Here is a 17569-nt window from a genome sequence, read left to right as displayed (position 1 = left end):
TTCCATATGTTTTTTAAAAATAGTGTAAACCTGAGCTCTAACCTAATGGTGGGAGAATCTGGGGATTCATAGGCCTATGGAAAATGATACACCATTAAAACATGCCTGGGCATGTTCAGGCAAGTCTGGACAAAGGCAAAAAGGCCGACCACCAATAGGTTTGGACTCAGGTAGGAAGGGCTAAAGAAAGAAGGTGGAGATTCTCCTGAATCTCTACCAGCATAAAAGGAGCACCTCAGAAAGTGAAACTTTAGTCCTGCTCCGGAGCGTGACTCGCTGAGTTGTATGTGTTAAAGCTTGTGAACACATTAAACTCGATTGCATCGGACTCTGCCTGTCTCCAGTGTTTCCTTGAATATTACTTAGCTGACTCCAAGGTATCAGATCTACATCAAAGCGCAATTGAGAAGTCAAGTGGAGGACAAGGTCGGGTGCCTACGGGCCCACTTCCAGGCGCCAATTTTTGCCTCTACAATATTCATGTTTTTATTTTAAACATATGCAAGGTACAGTGAGTAGGATGGCCTTGCCACTGTCATTTATAAACATATCTTGTCAACTGATACCAGTGCCAATATCAACACTGTCTGTCAATTGCATGATAATCAAGCATGCAAGCTATTCAAATTAACGTTTCTATTTTAAACATAAATGTGGAAACAAAAGTGAGTGATGGCCTATTAGTGCTAGTGTTGTCACGATACTAAAATATCAAACTCGATACCGATATTAAGGATGGTACTCGATACTATTTTCGAGAAAGAGAGAAAAAGAAATACCAATATTACAGGCATATATTGCTTTTTTTTAAAAAAAAAAATAAAAGTCAGAACATCACAAAAATAACAGCAACAACACAATCTTTAGGTCAGGGCTATTCAATTACAATTTCAACTGGGCTGGATTTTAAAAGCAGATAATGTCGATGGGCCACATTTTTAGCATCAAGCAACCGATCCACTATTATTTTTTTTGACAGACAGACAGACAGACCGACAGATAGATATTCATGCATGGTCCTCCTCTATGGGGTGCCGTTTGTAAAGTGGCTCACGCTGAAAACAACATCAACATTTTGCCACATTTAGCTTCAAACAATGTTTAAAAAAGTGTTTTTAGCATCCAAAGGAGATCCCAGATGATGCAATTAGCATTACTTCTCTTTGACAGAACCAGCACCTGCACCAAGGCAGATGACTCAAGAAGGAAGCTCTTTCCATGGAAAAAGTCAGTACAGCTGTGCTGGTTCTGTCATGTATGACAAACCTCTCAATAATGCTCATTGCATCATCTGGGATCTCCTTTGGTCCACTTGCCAGCGTCAGTAATGCATCTGTCAGTTTTGGCAGCGACTTCCATGTTGACCATGCTGCCTTCTTTCCATGTGCAGCAAAGCTGGATACGGTGTCACGGCCTGTCAAAGCATGGAACATTGGAAGGGCACATGACATCTCTGGTCCGAGACATGCAGCCATTTGGTGGGCTGCAAGATAGCGAAAGCTCTTGCCTGTTCCGAATGAAACATATTTTTCACTTTAACTAAATTATATTTGTGGTGCTGAAAAGATGGTAACAGCAGCTTGGTTGGATGACCAACATGAAGCTATAAATGTACCAAATCTGGCGCTTTTATTGCAAAAATGAACAATTTTTTTAGCTATGCCGTCCAATTTATTAGTTTGTTAGCAGAATTATACAAAAACTGCCTGACTGATTTTCAAAATTTGGTGGAGGGATGTAAAACATGCCAACTTAGAATACATAAAATTTTGGTGTTGATCCAACTCAGGGGGCATGTCCACGGGCCACCCACACGTGGCCGCCCATTCACTTCCATTCATTTTTTGGATGAGGATTACATGAAAACTGTCCAACCGATTTTCACCAAACTTGGTGGAGGCATGTAGCATGGTCCAACTTAGAAGCCATTACATTTTGAAGTGGATCCAATTAACGGGACGGGTGCATGGCAGAGTCCTGCACTGGGTCGGGTACCCAATGGGTACCCGCAAAAACAGCTGATTTGCGGGTGGTTTTTAAATTATTTTTTTTCCCCGGGTTCGGATCTGGGTGGAAAAAATAACATGCGGGTCAGATCGCGGGTTTTAGATAAACACATCAGTCATTAGTTTGGTAAACTACAGATAACTATCTTGGTCATTATTTACTCTCTGATTATCGCCTCTGCTATTTCGCAACGGTCATTGGTTCAGCTGTTTACACGCGTAGGTATCTGAGAAATAAGTGGATAAAATGTACAACTATCACTTTATAATGTTTCTGAAGTGTTTCCCTGATGGATTACTTCTCTCCTCGATGGATTCTAAAAACACGTGACGGCTCGTAACTGCTGAACGTCGCTCTGGACAGAAAGTAAGTCTATTATTACACATGTAAAGTTCCTTTACATAGATTAAAAGTTTAAAAGCATTAAACGTAACAAACCAGTGCTTTTACACTCTTTTGGGAGAAGAACACAGAGGGTTGATGATGGAGCTGAAGTCAGGTTTTTATTGTGAGAGCTGCTTCATTCAGGTCGTTGTTTACTCACTGGCACCTTAACTGTGGCGATATGCTGTTCAATATTCAGCCAATATGACCCAAAATGATTACTTTAAATCTGGGTTACGTGTCGGGCTGCGGCTCGTGTTTCAACAGGTCGGACAGGGTTGCGGTACTAACTGGCCTGATGCGCGGGTTTGCGGTTCGGGTGCGGGTTTGTACGTCGCCAGCTCGGGTCGGGGCGGATCTTGAAAACTGGACCCGTGCAGGACTCTGGTGCATGGGCAGGTAGGATTCAATTGCCTGCCCCAATATCCAGATTTGTTCTAAATATATTTGGTGCTTTTATCACAAAATTGAACAATCCTAGGTTGTCAGAACTTTTTTATTTATTTATTTGGGAAAGGGAAAGGCTTCCATAACCTCTCAACTTGTTTGGTTGATTCTTTTCTTATGAATGTTGCCAAGCTGTACAGACTGCATTCACATCACTATACAATCCAATCTGATATGATTATAACTGCAATGTGTTCTGCCTGTATCTCTGCACAGGATGCAAAATGTATTCAGTCACCTGTCTCATGCCCATCTGAAAGCACACATACATTGTTTTTTGTCATTTTATGCCTTTATTAGAGTGTCCTCAGTAGAGAGTAGGCAGGAAATGAGGGGAGAGAGAAATGAAAATGATAGGCAACAACAGTTCCTGCTGTGAACCATGGAAATTGCAGTGCATGGTCAGTCTATTATCTTCCATCTTAAGCACATCACTACAGTAATTGTGTATTGGGCTGCAAGCAATGTCAAAATGCATCTGAGTAGACAGTAGTGTTGTGAACAGACCCATATACACACTGCTGGAGAACTGAAGATGCTACACTGCAAATGTGCTGCCTTTGCTCTGCAACCTGTTTAGACAAGGTGTAACACACCTCATTAATCACATAAAATATACAGATACAGACTGATCCAGATACCAAGTGCATATTGAGATCAGGTGTAAGTAGTACCCAAAATCAATCATCCTAGGGAGTCTATTACTGTACTGTCCGAAATGGTGATGGGATGTTTGACCACTGTGGGTCTAATCTGATGAAACCTCATCCACACAGTTCTGATGAAGATGGTTACAGCAGTGTTTCCCACAGGATTTTGGGAAACTATGGGGGGGGGGGACAACTGTCTTTAATGTTATTATCTTATATTATCTTTGTAATATGATTATCTTGTATAATGTTATTACTATCCTAAAACATTCTCCAGGTCCTCTGTAACTCTGCAGGACTTATTTCCACCCTGCCCAGCAGCAGTACCGTGGCAAACGGTCCCTAACTGCGGGGAGAACGGAGCAGGCTTCCCCGGAGGTCCGCCGCTTTTCCCGGTCCCTCTTCTCCACACTTTGGGCTCTAGTTTCGCAGACCGGGTGAGGCGGGGGCGCAGCGCACCTGCGCTTCGCCAACTGGGTGTGGCCAGGCGGATTTTGCAAGTTTGGCACACTGTGCGCGCTGGTGCAGCTACTCGTCTTTCCCACCTCCGTCCCTCCTACCTGCGCAAGTTGGAAAGAGGGAGGAGAGAAGGCGTGGAGTGGGTTTTACACACATCACACCAATCAAATGAGCCCCTCTCCTCGCCCTTAAATGCGCCGCGCGAAGGCGTAATGAGAGTTTACTCAATTCGCCATGGCAGAAGAGAGCAGCAGCGTCAGACAGCCAAACTTCTCCCAGGTGGAAACTGATGTTTTGGTCCGGGAGGTCCAAGCTCGCAGTGTCCGAATATACGGAACTGCGAGCAGACCTCCATGGGCTGATGATGCAAAGATAGCCTGGGAGGAGGTCACCACAATTGTAAATCAATGTTGCGTTTCTCTCGTGCGCGTGCGCTCTCTCTCTTTCTCTCTCGCAGTCTCACTCTGTTTCTTTTCTTTTGACTTTTCTAAGATGACAGATGCTGAATATATACTCCCTATCTGATGCTGTGGCTGTTTGTGGTTGGCTGAGAGGGATGTGAACTCATTAGTTTGCAGCTGTTTAATCAAATCAGGTTGGGTTTCCATTACGCGTGCCAAACGGTGCCAATCCCCTTTGATCTGACATCAGATGTGACGGGACAGTCGATATAGAGATACATTTATGTGCTGATTGCAGATAGTTGCATTGAATAGTGTTTTTTTGGGTATTTATTGCATCGTTAATGTGCCTGATATTCTGGAAACCTGCCTGTGAGGTTTTGGTGACGTGTGCGCACTGTCCGCCGGTCAGTCAAACTTCGGCTTACACCGGCTGCGCTCCCCCTGCGCTGACAGTAGACCTGGTTTCAGATGGCGAGCTTTTAGCGCACCTTTGGCGAAGCCTTTTGGCACGAAACTGTCACTGCGCCTAGCTGGATCTATCGACACGTCCCCCTGCTGCGCCACCACACCCATCTCAGCGCACCTCGGTCTGCCAAACTACCAAACTGAGCGCGCCTCGGGTTGCGCTGCTCGAAACTAGCTCTGCGTGGGGTTCGCCACCCTGCGCTGCGCCGGGAAACTAGAGCCCTTTGACTTATTTCCACCCAGCCGACAGTGGGACTTATATTCATTGTGCCGACAGTGGCTTGGAAAACCGCCCATAACCGTGCCACACGGGGAAGAGGGAAGGTGGCTGGAGTTCCTCCAACATTTGCGGTTAGATTATCATATTTTTTTATTGACAAAAATATAGGCTGCTTCGGCTGATTTTTTTTATGCGCACATGTGCCCCTAAATATTTTTTACAGTTCGCACACACGTATTTTTAGTCGAGTGAAACGCTCCCACTGTCGAGCGCTGGATCTGACAGCCTGAGCACATCGGCACAAAACGCTACGGCGTTCGAGATATTATTTATATCATGAGAAGTCAATACTTTCGGCAGCCTAAATCTTTTATTTAGAAACTATGGCGGGTCAAATTAAACTATGGCGGGCCGCCATAGTTTCGTTAATTAATGGGAAACACTGTACAGGGATAGTTTAGATCTTTTGAGGTGGCATTATACTGTATGAGGTACTTATCTGTAGTCAGTGTATTACATACTATAGATGGCAGTCAGCATGGCCCTAGTTTGGAGAAGTAGCCTGGAGTTCGGCATGGAAGCTAAGCAATGTACTGTTGTGGACGGGAGCAACAGCAAAATGTATTTTAGTCATCTAAAGAAGTCAGACCTATAGAAAAATACTAGTTTAAGTGTACGCTATATTTAGAATATTCTCACAGCTTTATAATGTAATGTCAAACATCAATTTAAAATGGTAAACTGAGGCGGTTACATTACCCTCTTCAGAACCAGACTCCATTGAGAAAAACAGTGATTTAACATCGTTGAACACAAAAGCTGATAGTTTACAGCTCCCTAGATCAGCAATTTCGTGTTTTTAAGCATCTTTGACATTTTTAAGGGTGAGTTCGGCTCAACACAAACTGACTAACTGATCAAGGCAGTGGTAGACCAGCAGCTTGTGTGTTCAGTGAGTAGGGATGTCCTGATCCAATATTCGGATCGGTATCGGCTGCCAATATTAGCAAAAAACATGCATCGGCATCAGATCAGACTGCATGGAAAAATGCCGATCCAAGAACTCCGATCCAGTTTTTCATGGAGTCCGATCCAGGTTTTCCGGCCAGCTCAACGCTCCGCGATTCAAGCAGTCCATTCCAGTGATCCGCTCCAGCACTTACTATCAATCCACCAGGCCACCATGCAGAGGGCAGACACACAGAGGGTAAGAAGAGTAGCGGTCAACTTAGTTAACTGACTATTTATTTTCTGCTCTGGTTTTTTGAGAGTGATATTTTTATTTGGTTTACACTCTTACTGTTTAAGTAAAGAGCACTGATGGCATTGTTTTGGGCACAATTAGTGAAATTGGAGCCATGGATGGACTATTGCTTGTTTAAACAGTTGTACAATATTGTGTGTGGTTTTTTGTCCCCTCTGTTGGTCCCAGGAAACAGCAGCACCAGGCTGGCACTGACACTGCTAAAATAACTGAAAAGGAAAGGCTGCATTGTTTGTTAAATGCCAACAATGTCTTGTGGTGTTAATCTTTTTTTATTTATTAGGGGGCCAAAGCACAAGTGTGTGGAGTCTTGCTGCTATTTTAATTTCAATGTTAGACATTTTAAAGATTTCTTGTGTTGATTTATTTTCTATTTATTAAGGGGCCAAAGCAGCCAAAGCAAACCAGCTATATTTTTTATTTAATGTTAATGTTCAAGTTTAAAGTTTGTTTATTTAACCTTGTTAACAATAAACAGGTCAGTTTCTCATACCAACTGTTGTGGATCATTCTAACTAACCTGATTAAGTTGTTCTTGTTAGAGTAATATCGCTTGATCAAACCTTTTCTAACATGACTGACAACAAAATAAGTGAATATATATAATACGCGCTTGGATCAGATCGGTATCGGTCAAAACTCAAGGCTGAAATATCGGTATCGGATCGGAAGTGAAAAAGCTGGATCGGGACATCCCTATCAGTAGGTCAAAATTACTGTTTTCCTCAATGGAGGCTGGTGGTTTTAATGAAAGCGTAGATGGGGAACTAAAGGTTTCAACAGCTTCCCAGTTGGAATGGGCTGTCTGACAGCAAGGTTTAGCAGTGAAAATATTCTAAATATAGCCTGCCTGCACGTAAACTGATACTGATATTCATGGTGGCTAACTTTTTTGGTGGCTAAAATATGTTTTGCTGCTGCCACCAACAACAGCAGTATGTTGCTAAGCTTTCATATCATATCTCCTGCTGTTTCTCCAAACTAGGGGCATGCCGACCACCATCTACTGTATGTGATACACTGACTATGGACAAGTACCTCATACAACCACACTTGAAATTATCCAAACTCTCTCTTTAACTGAGTTTTTGAGTGTCGAACTTTTGATGAATAATACCTAGAGATGTTCTTTTTTTTTTCCTCTCCTTTGAGTTCGTTTATTTAGTCATGAATACTAATTGTCCTTGAGAAACAGTTTATAAGGGAACTTCCTGATTTAAACCCACTAAAAACGAACCAATAATCAGCTGTGGCACTGCGTCCACATGTACTTATCTAATTAAAATGTTAATCTGACCTAACTGATGCTGCAGTATGTGTGCCCAATCGCCGCATCAAATTATTAGAATGAGCTATTTATATTTAACATTTTTAACAAAAGTTAAAAATGCTCTAAGAGAAATGTCAGTAAACATGTATCCAAACTGGTGAAATGCAGTTGTGCAGCCTTGAAAGTAATGAATTCCATCTGCTAATTGGAAAAGTAGTTTCAGCAGGAGAAAACGTTTATAATGTTACAAGAACATTTGATTTAAAATAGAAAGTAGGGCTGCAGGGTATATGCGGTAGACGGTAGAAATGATATAAATTTGGCCCACGGTAGAGATTTGCGCTCTACCGTCCTATCGTCGATGACGTCATCGCACCTGCCTCAGTGTGAAAATGGCTGCGAGCACAGAGACAGCGGAGCAAGAGAAGCTGGTTCACGTCCGTGATTTAGCGTAGCACGTGCAACATGTGTTGCTGGAGAACTTGTGAGTGAGTGAGTTAATGTTTTATGAACAGCCCCGGACTTCTCAGACTCTTTTAGCGACTTACCGCTCAGAGGGAACTCATTCAGTGTCTCCTCTGGCAGCAGCACAGCGTCTCTCCCTCTCCTCTCTCGCCGTGCGCACACGGGAGTTGGTTTTCGGCAAGAAAGTTTGTCATAAACCTTTGGTAATGTAAACCTATGTGACGCTAGGGGCTCCACAAAAAACTCCATATGTGAATGTGTGATAGTTGTGGTATCATAACAGCCTGTCACAGGTTACAGCGTGATGATTAGAGGAGAAATGGCAGAGCATAAAGGTCCAGGTGGAAAAAACACAACTCAGTCATTTAGGATTTTGCTAAAAGAAGGAAATTACCTTTTGATATAGATCCCAGGGGACATTTTGCACCATAGAGTACTGGGTTTTAATTTTGAGTTTTGAGATCTGCATTCTGCACAATAAATGCTCTAAAAAATACATTATATCTTTGCTTTTGTTGTTTTTTTTTATCAATTTAGCTTTGCTAAGGGACTACAAAACCCATTCAGAAACACTTCTATTATAACTTCTACACTTAAATTTATACCGCGATATATACCGTTACCGTGAAGGGATTCGATTTATACCGTGATATGAATTTTAGGTCATACCGCCCAGCCCTAATAGAAAGTAAATAAGTAAACATATCATTTTGACAACCTATATAGGGCATGATTGTGCAATAAGCACTACCTGCAATATATTTAACATTTTGTCTGAGACAGCTGTATGCAGCTAAAAGAGGCAATAAATGTAAGCTTCAATTATCGGCACCATTAAAATGGGCAGCTTAACAATGGGAGGGCTAGAGGTACATGTTCGCCAAAACAAGAACCATTCATTCAACCCATTTGCCACTGAAAAGTACCACCAAAGGTTCAAATGGCAAGTTATACCCTGCAATTTACTTGCATTAGTTAGTGATTTCGTTCAGAGTGAAAAGTGGAAATTAACATCAACAAGGAACAGGGGAAAAAAAGATTTTAATTTAAAGGTATTTCTAAAGATTACTGCTTTGACGTGTTTGAAGTTCAGTAATATTTCTTTCCTATAATATCCACTCAATTAGCTTTCATATAACGCATATAATAGAAATGGAATATTGAGTTTTCAATTAGTGCCTTGTTTCGCCTCACAACTTGAAATATAAGAAAAGCACATATAATAAACATGTTTATATCCACAGAGATCATCTTCTGTATACAACCTCAAGGCAATGCTACAAGAGCTCTAATAAACACATTACGAAAACAAGAACCAAGGCTGATTCTTCAGTCATGACTGCCGTGAAGCCAGCAAATCAAGGGACGGAAGATCAGGGATCATCTCTATTTATCCATCTGCCAGGAAGCAAGACAGAGTGACAAATGATCATCAAACATGGGGCAACGCAGCTCAAAAGCAGAGTAAATCAACAGCTTCGAGATGTGTTAGCAGTGTTTCCTTGCCGCCCCGGGGGAAAGCTGAAGAGAGCGTTCATCAGATCCCAGATCAGAGCGAAATGAGTTATTTACACAACGTCTTGAAGAAAGCTGCCAAATGAAAATGAAATGTTAAAAAAGAAGGGGGAATTGGAATGTGTAAACACAGAGTAGGGGGGTAGAAAATTGCAAAACCATGCCCAAAGCGGAATTAATTTACAGTAATGCAGTATGAAACAAAGGGAACTTCAGCAGGAGAAACCAAACAGGATTCAAATATTTCAAAAAATACTGCATCATCTCCAAGAGCAATGTTTGTCAGATATTCAAGTTAAGAGGTGGGAAATACAAAAAGAAAGTTTCCTGTACATCTCTCCTCACTGTATCTATGACTGTATGAATCCTTACATCAAAGTGATTTTGAAAAAAGACAGGGACAAGATTTACAAATTTTTTAATGACACTTAAATTACTGGAGTTGTTCTATTATCACATTTTAGTTCACTTGTGCCCAAAGGCTATATTTAGTATAATAAGGAAAATGCCACGACAGTTGTTCTGGTAGAGACATATTTTGGGCAAGTATCTAACAGCACAACTTTATGCTAATATTGTGCTTATTAAATGTCTTCCATGAGAATTTTCTTTATACTACATATGTGTGCATGGCTTTGATATTCAACTTGCTTGGGTTCATATAACTAAATACTTGGCCCATCCACTGCTTCTCCCTCCCATCCTAAGTGGACTTTGTCACTCTTTACACTACGTTGCTAACTTCGTCCTTAAAGGTGCAGACACAGCAAACCGACATCAAAGAACTAGTGGCGACGAAAGCCAACTGTTGCTTCGTCTACGTCACCTCACGTCACCTCACGTCGCCCTGTGTCAGTTGCATTTGAACACACTACAAAGAGGGGTTTCCTATCTGTGCTTCCGAGCACCGCAGCACCTCCACGGACTATTATATCCAGACAGTCCCGGTGTTTCCTCCGCAGGCTCCACTTCACTCAGGTGCCCGACAAACCTGCTGCTTCTTCCCACTTTAACCTGAATAACAAACCGGGGCTCGGTGCTCTGGTTGGATCCAAACGGAGAGCCGGGGCTAGCTGGGAAGCTAGTGGAGGCTAACTGGCTGTGCTTCCCTCTGGTCATGCTGCGGCTAACACTCCGCTAGCCTCACAGCTAGCCCCGGTTTGTTATTCAGGTTCAAGTGTGAAGAAGCAGCGGGTCTGTCGGGCAGCTGAGTGAAGTGGAGCCTGAGGAGGAAGCACCGGTAAGCCCCGGTTTCACTACAAGCAGATTCTCTCTCTCCCTGTAGCGAGAGAATCTACAAGCAGATTCTCTCGCTACAGGGGCGAGGAAATAAAACCTGAACAGCCAATCAGAGTGATCTCTCTCACCGACAAGCTCCGCCTCCGATTCAACATGCTCAATCAGCCGAAAAACTGCCAACGCCGAAGTGCCGATGGTGCAGGACACACCGCAAAAACTAGGGCAACAGACGCTCACCAACAGCCCAACTTTGACCGACAGCCAACCGTCGGCTTGGTGTGTCAGGGCCTTTACTCCCATAATTACTGCTACCGCCACTAGAGGTCGCCACGTGACCAAAAACATAAATATGGGTCATAATTACTGCTTGTAAAAACAACCTGTGCTTATATTTTGGAGGACAGTCCTGTGTATTTGTGTATTTCAGACATATGTGTGGAAAATGTTTGTTTGTTTTTTTAATAAACAAATAATATAATTATTGTCTTTCCCCAGTGTTTCCTAATCCCTACACATGATCCTAAAACAAATTCAGGGGTCACAAGCAATTTAGTCACAACACATATTTAGCAGCATGCTGCTTAAGAAATGGGCTGTCTATGAATTGGATCCGCTCCTCACTCCTCCACAGCTCCACCATTTTGTCAAAATATGGTCACTTCTGGCTTCAGAGAAACAAGATGGTGACAGCTGAAATGCGGAACCCGAGGCTTCAACACAGGAGTCCACAAACCAATGAGTAACATCACTGTAGTCTCATCTATTATATTATACAGTCTATGGTCACAAGATGATGGGAGAAGTAACAGAGAAAAAAGAGAAATCTATAAAATATATATTAATGTTTAATTTTTTGGACTACTTTTTAGAAACAAACACTGATTACTTTCAGTAATGGGAACCAATGCCCTACACTCTAGTGACTTTTATTTTTTTTTGGTTTTGTCGTGGGATCAATATGTCAAAATGAAAAAATATGTTAAGATAAAAATAAATGTTACCTTCCCATTGTCCTTTTACTCATTTAAAAGCCATTCGCAGATAATCCACCAAACCCAGATCTTCCTATCTGCAGTTGTTTATACTAATTATACATTGGGAAAATTACTATGTTGGTAATTTGATGTCAGCATATTACCTATGGCTATGAGTCACAGGGTAAATAAATTAATTTCTCCACTTTCACCCTGTTCTGAGAAGTGGTTTTAACCTGCAGTTTTAATCACACACACACACACACACACACACACACTCCTCTGATTATGTAGCCTATTCTTGTTCATGTTTTGATACTATATACATTCAGATAATATTTGATGAATAACCAGACATTTCCATATTCATCTCAGTTCAACATGAGAAAAGGGAAATGGCTCTAACACTATTTAAAAAATCATGTCTGAAAATTAATCAATCTATGTAGGAGACAAATTAATTCAATTAAATTTTGCCCTTTCCTGAATGGTATTCAAGCTCAGTCTCATCCTTCAGCTAAGCTTCAGTTTTCACTTTTACTTCATAGTCAGCCTTTCAAATCGCCTCCACTTTACAGTTCGGAAGAGACCTTCATCTCAAACACACTTTTAAAAAGAGTCATTGGAATGTATTTATCTTATGTCATTCATTGTCGGCGGGGATGGAGGGCAAGTAAGCACACTGTCTGCTGAAAGTTTGTTACTGACTTGGCCAGTAGACTTTGATACAAGCTGATTGGCTTTTCAAACAGGTGACGTGCCTTATGTTCTAAAACCAGCCACTGGTGACAAAGCAAGCTGAGTTGAGCTGAAACCAGTTAGGTCACACCACTGCAACTTTTTTTAGCAATGTTCTAAAAAGACTTTGTCTTGTCAAGAATATTTGGTCTCAGCTGGGTTTGAAAGTAACCGTTTAAATGCATGTAATACTGTGAAAACTGTAATGTTCAATGTTCAGTTCAGAGGAAAAATATATGTAATGCTCTAATCAAAGTCAAATAACATTACATGCTCAGTACATTGTGTTAGTGGAAAAAATGCTTTTTGTTTTATCACTAGTTATGATGACCACAGTTGTCACTGTTAACTCATATGCAGATATAATGAAATATAATCTCAGTGTTACAACTGGTGAATTGTCTCTTCAAAGGTCAGCTCTAAGAAACCTTGCACAGTCCTTTTGATAATGAGCTTGAAAAACATAGTGCACATATTTCTGGAGGCGTTAAGCACTGACAGTCGCATTAAATCCTGTTCTTCTAATCAGTTTTATTTCATAGCATTCTTGCTGTAGGACTACTTCATATCTCACTCATCCGAGGGCTTGAAATTAGCCACTGGCAGGGAAAGAAAAAAACTCCTTGAGTGCCTACATGCTAATGAGAAAAAATGATGGGGATATTCATTTGAGCGAGACTAATTTTACCTGACATAATTTTCACAGGGCAAATAACCATCGGCAAATTAGGGCAGGATCTGACACGGTTGTGCACACTAACTTGTTGACAGGGCATGTTCCAGCATACACTAAAAGACAAATCCCACTGTTAATTACATTAACATACCTCTTCTCCCAAACTAATCCTGTTCACACAGACTTTACGCTACAACATAATACTGTCAAACCACATGCAGTCACACTAATGCTCTTGGTGATTCATAATGCTGTTGACCACTGGGTAAAATAGGTTCAAAGTGTGTAGGTTTGTCCGTTGCAAGGTTATGAGTGGGTAACAGCCTGCGTAGTAACAGATGGGACATACAGAGGGACAATAAGGAAGGCCAGGATGCTGTTATCTTTACACAAGGTGTACTGGAATCATATACAGTTAGTTTTATAAGATAATGTTCAGCTCTGAACTGCTGGGTTTAAGCTTTCATATCAGTGGTTCAGATTTACTTTGTTTCTTTTCCTTAATTTCAAGAAATTAAAAACTAATTGTTATAAACTGTTGCTTAAGTGTTTGGGGTAGATTTGAAATCAATATACCAAAAAAAACAAAACAAAACAAACAAACAAACAAACAAAAAAACAGTAAACTAAATCTTTACTGTTTTTCTGCCCTATCATTAATGTAGGCAGCTATGATATGCATCTGAAAAAACTGTGAAAAATTAGCTAATTCTCTGAAAAAGAAAAAAATACATTTGTGACAGTAATTATTTCTAGAATATAATATTTCTTATATTATTAAATATTATTCAAAAAATTAAATATGGGCGGCACGGTGGTGTGGTGGTTAGCACTGTCGCCTCACAGCAAGAGGGTTCCTGGTTCGATCCGGGGTGTGGGAGCCCCTCTGCCCGTTCTCCCCGTGTCAGCGTGGGTTCTCTCCGGGCACTCCGGCTTCCTCCCACAGTCCAAAGACGTGCAGATTGGGGATTAGGTTAACTGATAACTCTAAATTGTCCGTAGGTGTGAATGTGAGCGTGAATGGTTGTTTGTCTCTATGTGTCAGCCCTGCGATAGTCTGGCGACCTGTCCAGGGTGTGCCCTGCCTCTCGCCCGATGTCAGCTGGGATAGGCTCCAGCCCCCCCGCGACCCTCAAGAGGATGAAAAAATGTCACAAGGTGGGCACCATGGTGGTGTTATGGAAGTCAACAAATAATTGGTGGCTGGACAGTAAGAAAACAATGTATGTCAGAGAGAAGTCCACTTTATACAGTCTGGGGGTGTTGTGATGCACTGGAATTGACAATAACTGTGATATTTCAAGATGAAAAGTTGAAATCATGTTAATAATATTGTGTTAATTATCCAGCACCTATTAAATATTGTCTGTTCTTTACCTTATCGCATTGTCTTTCTCCCCCACAGCATCTGGTTGCCTGCTCTGTTTGTTGGACTTTGTTCAGTTATAGCTACAGACTCTCTTCCCCTCCCGACTCGTATTTTGATTTTATTTCATTTCCCATAATAGAGACAAAACACACAATAGACAGAGTAAAGATAAGTTTGCCTAAAGCTGTTATCTTTTTTTTATGTTCTTTAAACATCACGGTAATATTGTTATTGTGAACTTTTTTGGCCATTATAATTGTGAGATAAAAATCTGATATTGTGCCAGCCCTAACATATTGTATATTGTATAGGATTTGTCCAGTGGAAGTGGGGTGTAGGGGATTCATAGCAAGATCAGCTGTCTCGCTCCTGGGGGAACTCGGAGTGCGGGGACAGAATTTGAGGAAGACAGTGAGGGAAATGTCAGATGAAGCAATTAAATGTAGCCAGTGGATCTATAAGAGAAGAAATAATGTCAGTTGGGGGCCAGCAGGGAGAACTACTAAGCAGGGCACATAACTCCTTGAGATCAGGTGGAGAGATCCACTTCCTCTCAGGAGGAAATCCAGGAAGAGGAAGTATTTAAGTGTGGGAGTGGCCTATTTGAATCCATTTTGTTTGAGGCCATGCGGCAAGGTGAGTGTGTTTGCTGATCCTGTAAGTTTATTTAGCTCCTTTAACTTTAGCTTATATTGTAGTGATGGTGAAATCGAAGCTTCATGAAGCATTGAACCACTTTGACACACCTGCTTCAAGAATGACACACTGCTTCGAAGCATTTCATACAGTCAGAAGAGTGACATCTGCTGGCTGTGTGTCAGAACTGCATCTAAGTGAAAGACCATTGGGACTGCCTGTAACGAGGCCTCGCTCCCAGTAGTCACGTGATTGTGGGCGTGCCAAAGCAGGGATCGAAACACTGCCTCGGAACACTTGCGCTTCAATAGATCGACACTGTGTCAAGCAAACTGGCTCGAGCGTAACATCTCTATTATACTGTAGTTATGCTATGTAGCATGTGAAATAGAGTATGGTGAATGTGCTAGGAAAGGTAGTATCAGCCCTGTTTCTACCTGGAGCTCGCATGTACGGAGCCTGGGTGTGGTTGAAGGTGGCAGTGCTGTTTGGGCTGAGAAAGCCATGTGTAAGTAAGGTAAAGGAGGTTATTGGGTTGGTGCAGGGAGGGGAGCAGTGAGCCCTGGCATTAGGGGAGTGTCTCTGGGACGCTAGAGATCACTGTCTAGCCTCCTGGAGGTGTTGTGGGACCAACTAGACGAAACACTGGTGAAAGAAGGTTCCCACCCGATGACCCCAAAGACATGCTAGTTATCACTGCTCACTGGTTTGTATAGTTAAGCCTTGCCATATTTGCTTATCATAGGGCTTAGGTTATTCACTGAGTGTTGATCCTTTCTCTAGAGCACAAACTTCTTGTGTTTATATGAATATTAATCTAGTATACTGCTTGTTTTAGTTATTGTACTGTACAATAAATTAACATAAATAACCATTTACACACAAGAAATGACAATTGTCAGTGGCAGTGGCAGTGTGACTTAAGAATGTTACTGCTAATTAAAATAGACAGCCAACAGATGTCAGCAGTTTCCCTATTTTCTTTTAAAAATGCATTTTGGGAAAATTGTGTCATCAAGAACACACTCGGACATCAATTGTTATTTAGTATGCCTACTTTTCCAGTGTTAACACAGTGCATGGTCAAAACCTGCTTAATAGGTCTGTGTTGGGGCAAAGCAAACGAGTGTAGAGTCATGGTAGCAGACAGTGACGTAGGCGAGGATGGTTCAAGGCGCCACCTGGCGTGTGGCTGCGAGTCACTTTTCTGTACATTATTTCAACTCACCAGTCGGTAAACTCTACTCCTGCTGACTCTGCTTCCTTGCCAGGTCGAGGTACTCAAATGTTAACATCAGTAAAAACTGAGGAAAAGATGAAGATGAAAGAGCACCAGCTGAACTAGCATCGTGCCAGCCATTGTACAGATGTTGAATAACAAAGTGGAAGACCTCCGTGCCACCTCAGTTTTCTACAGGATATCAGTAAGTGTAATATCCTTTGTTTCACAGAAACTTGGCTAAATCCTGGATAGCGTCATTCAACCAGGTGACTCTTTTTCTATACCAATCTGACAGAGCAGAGGATTCTGATGAGAGAAGGGAAGGAATTATTTGCTTTATGGTGAATAAAGATTGGTGTAACAGTTGGAATGTGAGGTGCTGTCCTGCTCCTGCGCCACAAGGGGATACAATTGCTATGCGCTGTTCAGAGGCACAGAGTTCTAGGGAAATGACCATGAGGCCATCTTGTTGAGGTCAAGATATGTGACCAAACTCCCGACATATGCTGCCAGTAAAGTGAGAGATGGAATGAATCAGAATCCAGAGCATGTTCGACCACTGTCAGTGTCACCAATGGAAACACTGAACTCACTGAGTCTGTGGTGGATTTAATGTGTAAAATAACAGAGGTGACTGTACCCAAAACTACAGTTAAATCATTCCAAAACCAAAACAGTGGATTACCAAAACCATCCAGGATGCAACAGAAAATCACACTGCAGCCTTTCTGGAAACATGGACAATTATAGAGCAGTGGCCACAATGTAAGACAAGAGGAAGAAGGTCTAAATAAAAATAAACAGGATGAGAGAGTTAAAGGGATCGCGTTTCACTTGAGTTGTAAACCAGAAAAACAAGCTTTTTCTTTAGAGCTAATTCCATTTACTTTCTCATACATTTCATGGACATCCAGTTATTAGTTTTTTAAATTACCCAGTCATAGACAAAGCATTCGTAGAGGAAACATTTGACCTGACAGTATAGCAAGACAAAGGGCTAGGGAGTGACAAAAAAAGAAAAATTCCATCCCCCTTTCATAACAAGGCTGTCTTGTTATTAAGATCCCCATCCTTAAGCCCCGCCCCTCTTCTAGCAAAGCTACATGGCTAAGTAATTCTATTGTGTCACTGCTGTCAGCTGAGTCCAGTTTAATACTGCAGCATT

At 41.7% G+C, this 17569-nt stretch overlaps 1 protein-coding gene across 5 annotated transcripts in view; it reads right to left on the bottom strand.

Annotated features, from left to right (window-relative positions):
- astn1 (astrotactin 1) overlaps positions 1-17569 on the bottom strand; it is a 591813-nt gene that overhangs the window by 372249 nt on the left and 201995 nt on the right. The window lies entirely within an intron of this gene.

This window comes from Epinephelus lanceolatus, chromosome 12 (genome assembly GCF_041903045.1).
Source record: "Epinephelus lanceolatus isolate andai-2023 chromosome 12, ASM4190304v1, whole genome shotgun sequence".
NCBI classification, from domain to species: domain Eukaryota; kingdom Metazoa; phylum Chordata; class Actinopteri; order Perciformes; family Serranidae; genus Epinephelus; species Epinephelus lanceolatus.
This window is presented reverse-complemented; position numbering and strand designations above follow the sequence as displayed.